General features: G+C 42.1%; 1 pseudogene; it reads left to right on the top strand.

Annotated features, from left to right (window-relative positions):
• The first annotated feature begins 1,753 nt into the window (after positions 1 to 1,753).
• Positions 1,754 to 2,525, top strand: LOC144220051 (heterogeneous nuclear ribonucleoprotein A1-like 2; annotated as a pseudogene).
• The last annotated feature ends 6,418 nt before the right edge of the window (positions 2,526 to 8,943 follow it).

Raw genomic sequence — 8,943 nt, forward strand, 5'->3', positions numbered from 1 at the left:
TGAAGATTCTTAACCTTTAGACATACCCTGTAGGACTGTTCCAGGAAGACACAGGACTCTTGTGCTTAACAAGTATGCTAAGGAAATTGGCATTAATGCTGCTTGAGATATAGACAACTAAGCAAAATTGGATAGATCGGGTAAAAGTAACTCCAGTCAGAATCATTAGTATAAACAGCCTAATTAGTATGCAGCCAAGCAGCTCTCATGTATATTAGATGTTTATGATTGATTTTAAGTCTTTTCTGAAGACAGCAATGAATTCTATGAACATGTTTGCTCAGCTTCCAAAGTCTGTGTCAGTCACCCAGTGAAATGACTTGAAAGAAAACACGACCACCAGCAATGCCATCTTCTGGTGACAATATGGCACACCTAGAAGAATACACTGCTGGTAGGAGGCAAAGTGAAACAAGGACTCTGGAGAACTGGGTTTCTACCCCAAGGAAATGAAAACTTAGAGTCACACAAAACCCTGTATGTGGATGTTGATAGTGGCTTATTCATAATTATTAGAAACTGGAAACAACCCAAATGTCCTTTAATCGATGAATGGATATACAGATTGTGGTATAATTAAGTACTGCTTGGAATAAAAAGGAAGGAACTATTGATACACACAGCCACATGGCTAAATCTCAAATGTATTTACTGGGTGAAAGTAGTCCTACTCAAAAGACCACATACTGTATGATTCCATTTATACGACATTCTAGAAAAGACAAACTGTAAAAGACAAAAGACAGATTAGTGGTTGCCAGGAGATGGAGAAGATGAAGGGAGGGACACAGAGGAATTTGAGGGAAAGGTCATGATAGTTCTATATTTTGATTGTATTGGTGGCTGCATATCTATATGCATTTGTCAAAACCCATAGAGCTGCCTATTAAAAATGGTGAATAATACTGTATGAAATGTATGTATGAATATGATACCTTGGGGTACCTTAGGGCACCTGTGTGGTTCAGTCAGTTAAGCATCTGACTCTTGATCTCAGCTCAGGTCTTGATTTCAGAGTGATGAGTTCAAGTTCTACTTTGGGCGGCACACTGTGTGCACTTAAAACAAAACAAAACCAAAAAACAAAAACAACCCCCCCCAAAACAGAAAATGCTAACTCAGTAAATCTGACTTTAAAATAAGAAGTCTGGGATGTCTGGATAGCTCAGTCAGTTTAGTGTCTAACTGTTGGTTTTGGCTCAAGTCATGATCTCAGGGTCGTAGATTCAACCACATGTTGGCCTCTGAGCCTGTTTGGAATTTCTCTATCTCCTTCTCTCTCTGCTTCTCCTGCTGCTTGTGCTCTCTCTCTTTCTCTCTCTCTCAAAATAAACAAATAAACTTTAAAAATAAAATAAAATGTCTGTAGCTGAAGGGAGGTTTCTAGGATGGTGGAAATGTTCTGAATCTTATCTGTGTGGTTTTTAGATTGGTGTCAATATATAAAAAATTCACTGAGCTGTATACTGAAGATTTGTATGCTTTCTGGACACTGCTGAATGTATTTTATATCTTATTTTAAAAATGAATAAGTTAGGCACATTCATTAGATCACATCTTCCTGCCTATGGAAGCTGCCGAGTAAGCTTCTGTTAAAGTCTCCCCTCCCACTGCTGTCAAATCTAAGTTAGAGTCTCCCAAAGAGCCCAAACAGCAGCGGAAGCTCCTCACCAGAGGTCTGAGCTTTGAAACAACCAATGAGAGTCTGAGGAGCCATGATGAGCAATGGGGAATGCTTATGGACACTGTGGTAATGAGAAGTTCCAACACTAAGGGCTCCAGAGGCTTTGGGTTTGTCACGTCAGCCACCGTGGAGGAGGTGGACGCAGCCATGAATACAAGGCCACACAGGGTGGGTGGAAGAGCTGTGGAACCAATGAGGGCTGTCTCAAGAGAAGATACTCAAAGACCTGGTGACCACGTAACTGTGAAAATGATTTCTGTGGATGGCGTTGAAGAAGACACTGCAGAACTTCATCTAAGAGATTATTTTGAACAGTATGGGAAAATTGAAGTGATTGAAATCATGACTGACTGAGGCAGTGGCCAAAAGAGTGGCTTTGCTTTTGTAACATTTGGTGACCATTACTGTGTAGACAAGATTGTCGTTAAAAATACCGTGAATGGCCACAACTATGGATTAAGGAAAGCCCCATCTAAGCAAGAGATGGCCAGTGCTTCCTTCAGCCAAAGAGGTCAAAGTGGTTCTGGAAACGTTAGTGGTGGTCACGGAGGAAACTTCACTGGCGGAGATGGCTTTGGTAACAGTCGAGGTGGTGAGGATATGGTGGCAGTGAGGATGCCTATAATGGATTTGGTAATAATGGAAGTAACTTTGGAGGTGCCAGAAGCCATAATGATTTTGACAAATGCGACAATCAATCTTCAAATTTTTGGGCCCATACAAGGGCGACGTTTTGCAGGCAGGAGCCCTGGTCCCCATGGTGGTGGAGGCCAATACTTTGCCAAACCATGAAACCAAGGTGGGCAGTTCCAGTAGCTATGGCAATGGCAGGAGGTTTTAATTACTGCCAGGAAACAAAGCCTAGCAGGAGAAGAGAGTCAGAGACGTGATAGGGAAGACATAGGTCACTGCAAATTTGTGAGCTCAGCCAAGCACAGTGGTGCAGGGCCTCGCTGTTACAAAGAAGACATGTTTTAGAAGATACTCATGTGTATGGGAAATAACTCAAGAACCATATTTGTAACTCATTGTATAACAGGTTATTGTAGTTTCTGTTCTGTAGAAAGCGTAAAGCATTCCAACAAAGGGTTTTAATGTAGATTTTCTTTTGGCACCCATGCTGTTAATTGCTAAATGTAATAGTGTGATCATGATGCTGAAGAAATGCGTCTCTTCTTTTTTATAAAAAAAAAAAATACATGAAGAAGACAAAAAAAAGTCTGGCATACCTAATATTTATGAGACACAGAGAGAGATGGGATGCCAGGAGAGAGAGGGTTAAATGACTCACTACAACTCCATGGGACTGATGTTCCACCTTGAGTGTGATGTTTGATAATGGCAAGCAAGAAGGCTATAGACCCTCAAACAAATGTCACAATGTTCCAGTCTTGCTGAAGCCTGACTCTTTGTTTCAGTGTGTGTTTATGTGTTTTTTTCCTTCTGTTTTTTATTCAATTCTACTTCTGATGGCTTTTTTTCCATTTCCAGCACTTTTTCCAATATATCCTCTGCTGGGGATTGAAATGAGAAGGCCTAGCTCTGAGAATGCAGACATTTGGATTAGAAGCCATATGACCACCGGCAAATTTCTCCATACTTTTTCACCTGGCAGAATATTCCTCAATCAGTCACACATTTATATAGAAGTCTTGGTATCTCAGGGATCTTTCTGGACATTAATCTTTCAGCAATGAGTTTGAAACACCCTATTTTGTACTAATATTCCTTTCAGAGGGTTTGAACGGTTTCTGGAGCATATTTTCCAGGGTAGTAACAGACAATCATAAAAACTCCATGGCCTTATTATCACATCATTTGCATGGGGCCAGTTGATCTGTATGATATTAATTCTGTTAATTCTTCCCTGGAGTGCAGTGGGGCAGAGTCCCACTTACTTTATATATATATATATATATACAGAACAAAAACTGCTATAGCCCCCACGCATCCTGACTTTATTCCTAGAGATACGGAAAAGTTCAAGTGTGTGCCTACCCCCATTGGTAATGGACTGCAGTCACATGGGAGCACGGTGGGCTCCTCTTAACATGGATGGCAAGAATACATCGTACTCTGAGGTCAAAGAGGAAGGAAATTTAAACACACTCTTGAATATATTGGGGTATCAGTTTTGTTGGTTTTGTTTCTTGTATTTTGGGTAGGCAGATAGAATTTATTTTCAGGTTATTGGTCACTCAGAGCTTTTTGGACCCATCGCTGCTGGGTGCTCATTGTTGCGTGGCTTCAACCTGCCACCATCAAGCCCTGGACATACCCCAGAACTATGAAATGCGATATTGGCCTCATAATTGTCTGTCATGAGCCTTGGGGGCTGCTTTGCTGTGGCTGTACGCTCCAGGATCCATCTGTCAGCCTTGAAATGCTTCCCTTTTTTGGTTCAGGCATACAATGAAGCAAGTCACTAGGAGCTGTGCCTTCAGCAATCATACCAAGGTTTAAATAGTCAGGGGTGGGAGAGGGGGTTTCAGAATGCGAAGGCTCAATCAGGTGAATCCGATGAACAAAGTATTTTATTTCTAGGCTTAGTTTTGCCCAGTAGCATTTGTCTCCTTATGTAAAGAGAGTGCAAATTACTATCCCATCACCTTCTGTACTGTATTGAATTATCAATGTAATTGTAATCAGCACTTCTGGAAAGTGCTGCTGGCCTATTTTATACTTGTTTGTGTTAATCAATGTTAATTACCAAGCAAGCGTAGGGGTTAACAAATTATAATGGGTTTAATTAAGCTTGACAGTAACAAATGGCATAACCTTTATGTTCTGACCTGGTTAGAGGAACAAAAAAGGACAAAATGGGCCAAAGAGTCATCACATAGAAATTCATATTTATATACTGGTTATCTACAGAAACAGAGTCATGTAATGAATGAGTATATTGTTTTTACCATTATCAACTCCAACACTTACTAATCTGGCAATACTGGAAGTACAGAGAACTGTAAGACCTGTTCACTAGCTTTAAAGGACTGATAATCCAGGCACTGGGTGGCTCAGTTGGTTAAGCATCCGACTTTGGCTCAGGTCATGATCTAACTGTTCTTGAGTTTGAGCCCCGCATCAGGCTCTGTGCTGTCAGCTCATGAGCATGGAGCCTGCTTCAGATCTGTGTCTCCCTCTCTCTCTACCCCTCCCCTGCTCGCACTCTGTCTCTCTTTCTGAAAAAGAAATAAACATTTAAAAAAAAAAGTCTTGATAATCTGATTGGAAGTGAGACCCAGAAAACCGAGGTTTAAAATTCTCCAATGAGTAGCAAATGAGTGCTGCCTACCACAGTGCAAAGTATTTGGTAGAGGGGTTGATTATTGTGAGGTGGCGCAGGTGCACGGTGGGTGTGTGTGTGTGGCCACTATCGGCAGTAGAACCCGCAGGATGAACTGGATGCAGGAGAGAAGGAGAGGAGATGGCATTCCTGCTGGATGGACAACTGAATCAAAAGGGTAGCAATGTGAATGCAGACAAGGTGTTCAGAGAGTGTTTATTCTCCCGTGAACCTGCTTCATTGATTGAAGTTCCACTGAGATGGGTGGGTGGTGAGGAAAGTGGTGCGTGCAATCACATTGCTGGTCTGAGGCTGCCTGCCTGTCTTCTCACTTGCAATGTAAGAAATGACCATGAAGACTCTTTCTGCTCCAGATTACAGCTGCAAAGCCCTTGATTAGGGCCTTGTTTTACAGCTGTTTTTTTTTTAAAATTTAATGTTTATTTATTTTTTTAAAATTTTTTTTATAGTTTTTATTTATTTTTGAGACAGAGAGAGACAGAGCATGAGCGGGGGAGAGGGGCAGAGAGAGAGGGAGACACAGAATCGGAAGCAGGCTCCAGGCTCTGAGCTGTCAGCACAGAGCCCGATGCGGGGCTCGAACCCAAGAACCATGAGATCTGACCTGAGCCAAAGTCGGATGCTTAACCAACTGAGCCACCCAGGCGCCCCTTTTAATGTTTATTTTTAAGAGAGAGAAGAGAAAGAGACAGAGCGTGAGTAGGGGAGGGGCAGAGAGCAAGGGAGACACAGAATCCAAAGCAGGCTCCAGGTTCTGAGCTCTCAGCACAGAGCCCTATGTGGGACTCGAACTCACAGACTATGAGATCATGTCCTGAGCTGAAGTTGGACTGAGCCACCCAGGCACCCCTACAGCTATTTTCTATGTCGCTCCTATTTCTGTATGATTAAAAGTCTCCTGAATTGCCACATCTATCGAAAAACCATTCTTGTTATATAAGATAGGCTGTATTTGAACACAAGCAATAACACCCACATACTCTAACCCAAAAGGCTTAAGCAACAAATTGGGTTATTGCTCATGAGATTTGTCAAGGATGAAAAAAAAACCCAACAACCCAACTTCTCTACTCTCTTAAGTTTCTATCTGGGGTTTGTGAATTAAACTGAAGGAAGAATGATTAACAGGAGAAAGGCCTTATTTTGTCTGCATCACAGAAAAGAAATTCAAGTCCCCCAAAGTGTTCAGACCTGGGAGCTTACATACCATTTTAGCAAAAGGTGATAAAATGAAGAGAAGTGACTGGACAAAGGAAAAGGATTTGGGCTTCCAGGGGCAGTAAATTGTGGGAAAGTAAACATAGGAGGGAAACTAATGGAAGATGAGGGTTTTTTGTTTGTTTGTTTGTTTTCTAGTAAAGTTTGCTGACTGTCCAACAGTAAGGACTGCTCTTCTGATGGTATGGGAGAGAAGAAACACCTTCACAAAGGGAAATTTATGTCCTGCTTTTAGGCAGATTGGGGAGGGCAAGGAGCTCTTTCTGTGTTTGCTTCGTCTTAATTGTCCTCAGCTTAAAATAATTCTTATGTCAAAGTGATTTGGGGTGGCATATTCTTTTTTTTTTTAATTAATTAATTTATTTCTGGGAGAGAGAGAGAGAGAGAGACAGCATGAGCAGGGGAGGGTCAGAGAGAGAGGGAGACACAGACTCTGAAACAGGCTCCAGGCTCTGAGCTGGCAGTCAGCACAGAGCCCGACGCGGGGCTCGAACCCACGAACCGCGAGATCATGACCTAAGCGAAAGTCGGACGCTTAACCGACTAAGCCACCCAGGCGCCCTGAGTGGTGGCATATTCTGATCCTCTCAGTCAACAAGTGGTTCTGCTTATCTGGATGGGTTCTGTCACTCTGGGCTGCCCTCACTCCTACATCTGGGGTCAGCCAATGAGTTGGCTGGGGTGAGCTGGTGCTAGGAGACCCCACTCCCAAATCTGGTGGTTGTCTGGCTGTTGGCTGTGGTGCTGGATTTGACTGGGTCATGCCATTCATTCTTAAGCCAGCTAGCCTGGGCTTGCTCACATGACAGCATCAGGGTCCCCCAGTGAGAGGAAGGATGCGAGGGCTTTTGAAACCTATGTTTGAAAGTAACAAAGTTAATTCTGCAGCATTCTATGAGTCAGAGCAAGATATCAGGGCAGCCATACTAGAGAGGCAGAGAAACCTGACATTGCAATGTACGAGTACTGAGTACTGAGTACGGAGGGGAAGCATTTATAACTATCTTTAAATCTGTCACACTGTTTTAGGTAAAGAGACTTTCTCACTATTTCTTGAGCAAGACCCCCCACTTTCCCAGCTCTGAACGTTTGTTCAAGGTATTTTCTCTGGCTTAGAAATCAGCTCTTCACCCATCTTGGAGTTCAAATTCCACCCCTTTGCAAGGCCCATCTCCAAAACTAATTCATCCATGAAACGTCTCCCTACCCCTAAATGTACTAAATGTGGTTTCTCACTCTGAAGGGTTGAAATGTTGCTATAGAGTCTACAAAATCTGTCAATTCTGAACTATTTGTTACCATAGGTACAGTTATATGCAATTGAAACAATCTTTCTTTCATCTTAGTATATAAAATGACTGTATTTAGGATGATAGTTTCCATTAAATTGAATCTTCTGTGATTTCTTCATTCACTTCTGCTGTAAAAGAAAGCTGGAATTCAAAGCTACCAGCCTCTAGCTTTGTAGAAAATTTTCTATGTTCGACTTTTGTGATTATCTTTACTGTTACTTTGTAGTTCAGGTTTTACAATCAGGCTCCAAAGCACACGTTTACAAATTATCTTTGCTTTTAATGTTTAGTATTTTAGAAGATCCTAAACTTACCTTTAAATTTTATGACTTAGAAAATGAAAATGGTTCTGGATTTAGTTTTGATATCTGTAATTTCTATCTCTGATAATATCGGGTACTTGTTTGAAAACCAGAATACTTATTTTTGTTTACTGGCTCAGTGTTTAGCTCCTGAATTCAACTTAAGTCGCATGGTGTAAGACAACCGTAATAGGACGTATTAAGTGTACTGAGTGATAGAAGGCTTGAGGTCGGTACTTTTAGCACATAGGAAAACAGATGGGTTTCTGAGATGTCAGTTGTATGCTACGTTCCAATTTAAGTGTGCCAGTCTGCTGTTTATCAAGGTTTTTTAAAAGTCATGTTTGTGAGAGAGTAAATCAATTTTATTTCTCAAAGGCTAGGGGAAGAAATATATCGCTGTATATATAGTTGATAGGGATATTGTGTGTGTGTGTTTCCTGATGATGGTATTTCAAGATGATTCAAGTATTTTGAGGTGGAGTGAACATTCTATTCTTCTGCTATCTTACTTTGAAATGAAGACGATAAGACTCAGGGAGTTTCAATCACTCACAATTATTTGGCGGTACAGAGATTGCTAAACATCAGGAAAAAAAAAGAATAAAGACCCAAATAAATTACACCAACACAAGCAAAATACCTCTTTTCTCACCTCCCCCAGTGTCCCTCTGTGAGCTGAAGCCTCACTGCCATCTAGTCAAAACCCCTATTCCAGATGTGTGAGGTTTAGTGTGTCTGCGATGCTCTGTTTGGTGTCAAATGGCAAGGTCACAGAAGGTCAGGGGCTTATAGGCAGGCTGTTGAAAAGTTAATGAACGAAATAATGAATTAAACCTCCCAACCAACCGGCCAACCAACTAATAAAACCCCCGGCACAGAAAATCGCTTTATGAGTAAGCTTGAACTCCTCCTATAAAGTTTAATTCGTGGTCTTTAAGAATTGACTTGGCGTTGCCGGGCGTGGGCCAGTCGGGTGTTCCATGAGCCCAGACCCGGGAGCATGGTAGCGAGCAGTGGTGGCAGTGATTCGCACGTGTATCGGGTTGCACGCGTGTCGGGCTGCACAACCCCCGCCCACCCCCAGGGAAAAGACACGCGCTGTTTGTCCCCGCGCAGCTCCCTTATACGGCGGACCCC

This window comes from Crocuta crocuta, unplaced genomic scaffold (assembly GCF_008692635.1).
Source record: "Crocuta crocuta isolate KB4526 unplaced genomic scaffold, BGI_CrCroc_1.0 scaffold209, whole genome shotgun sequence".
Taxonomy (NCBI): Eukaryota; Metazoa; Chordata; class Mammalia; order Carnivora; family Hyaenidae; genus Crocuta; species Crocuta crocuta.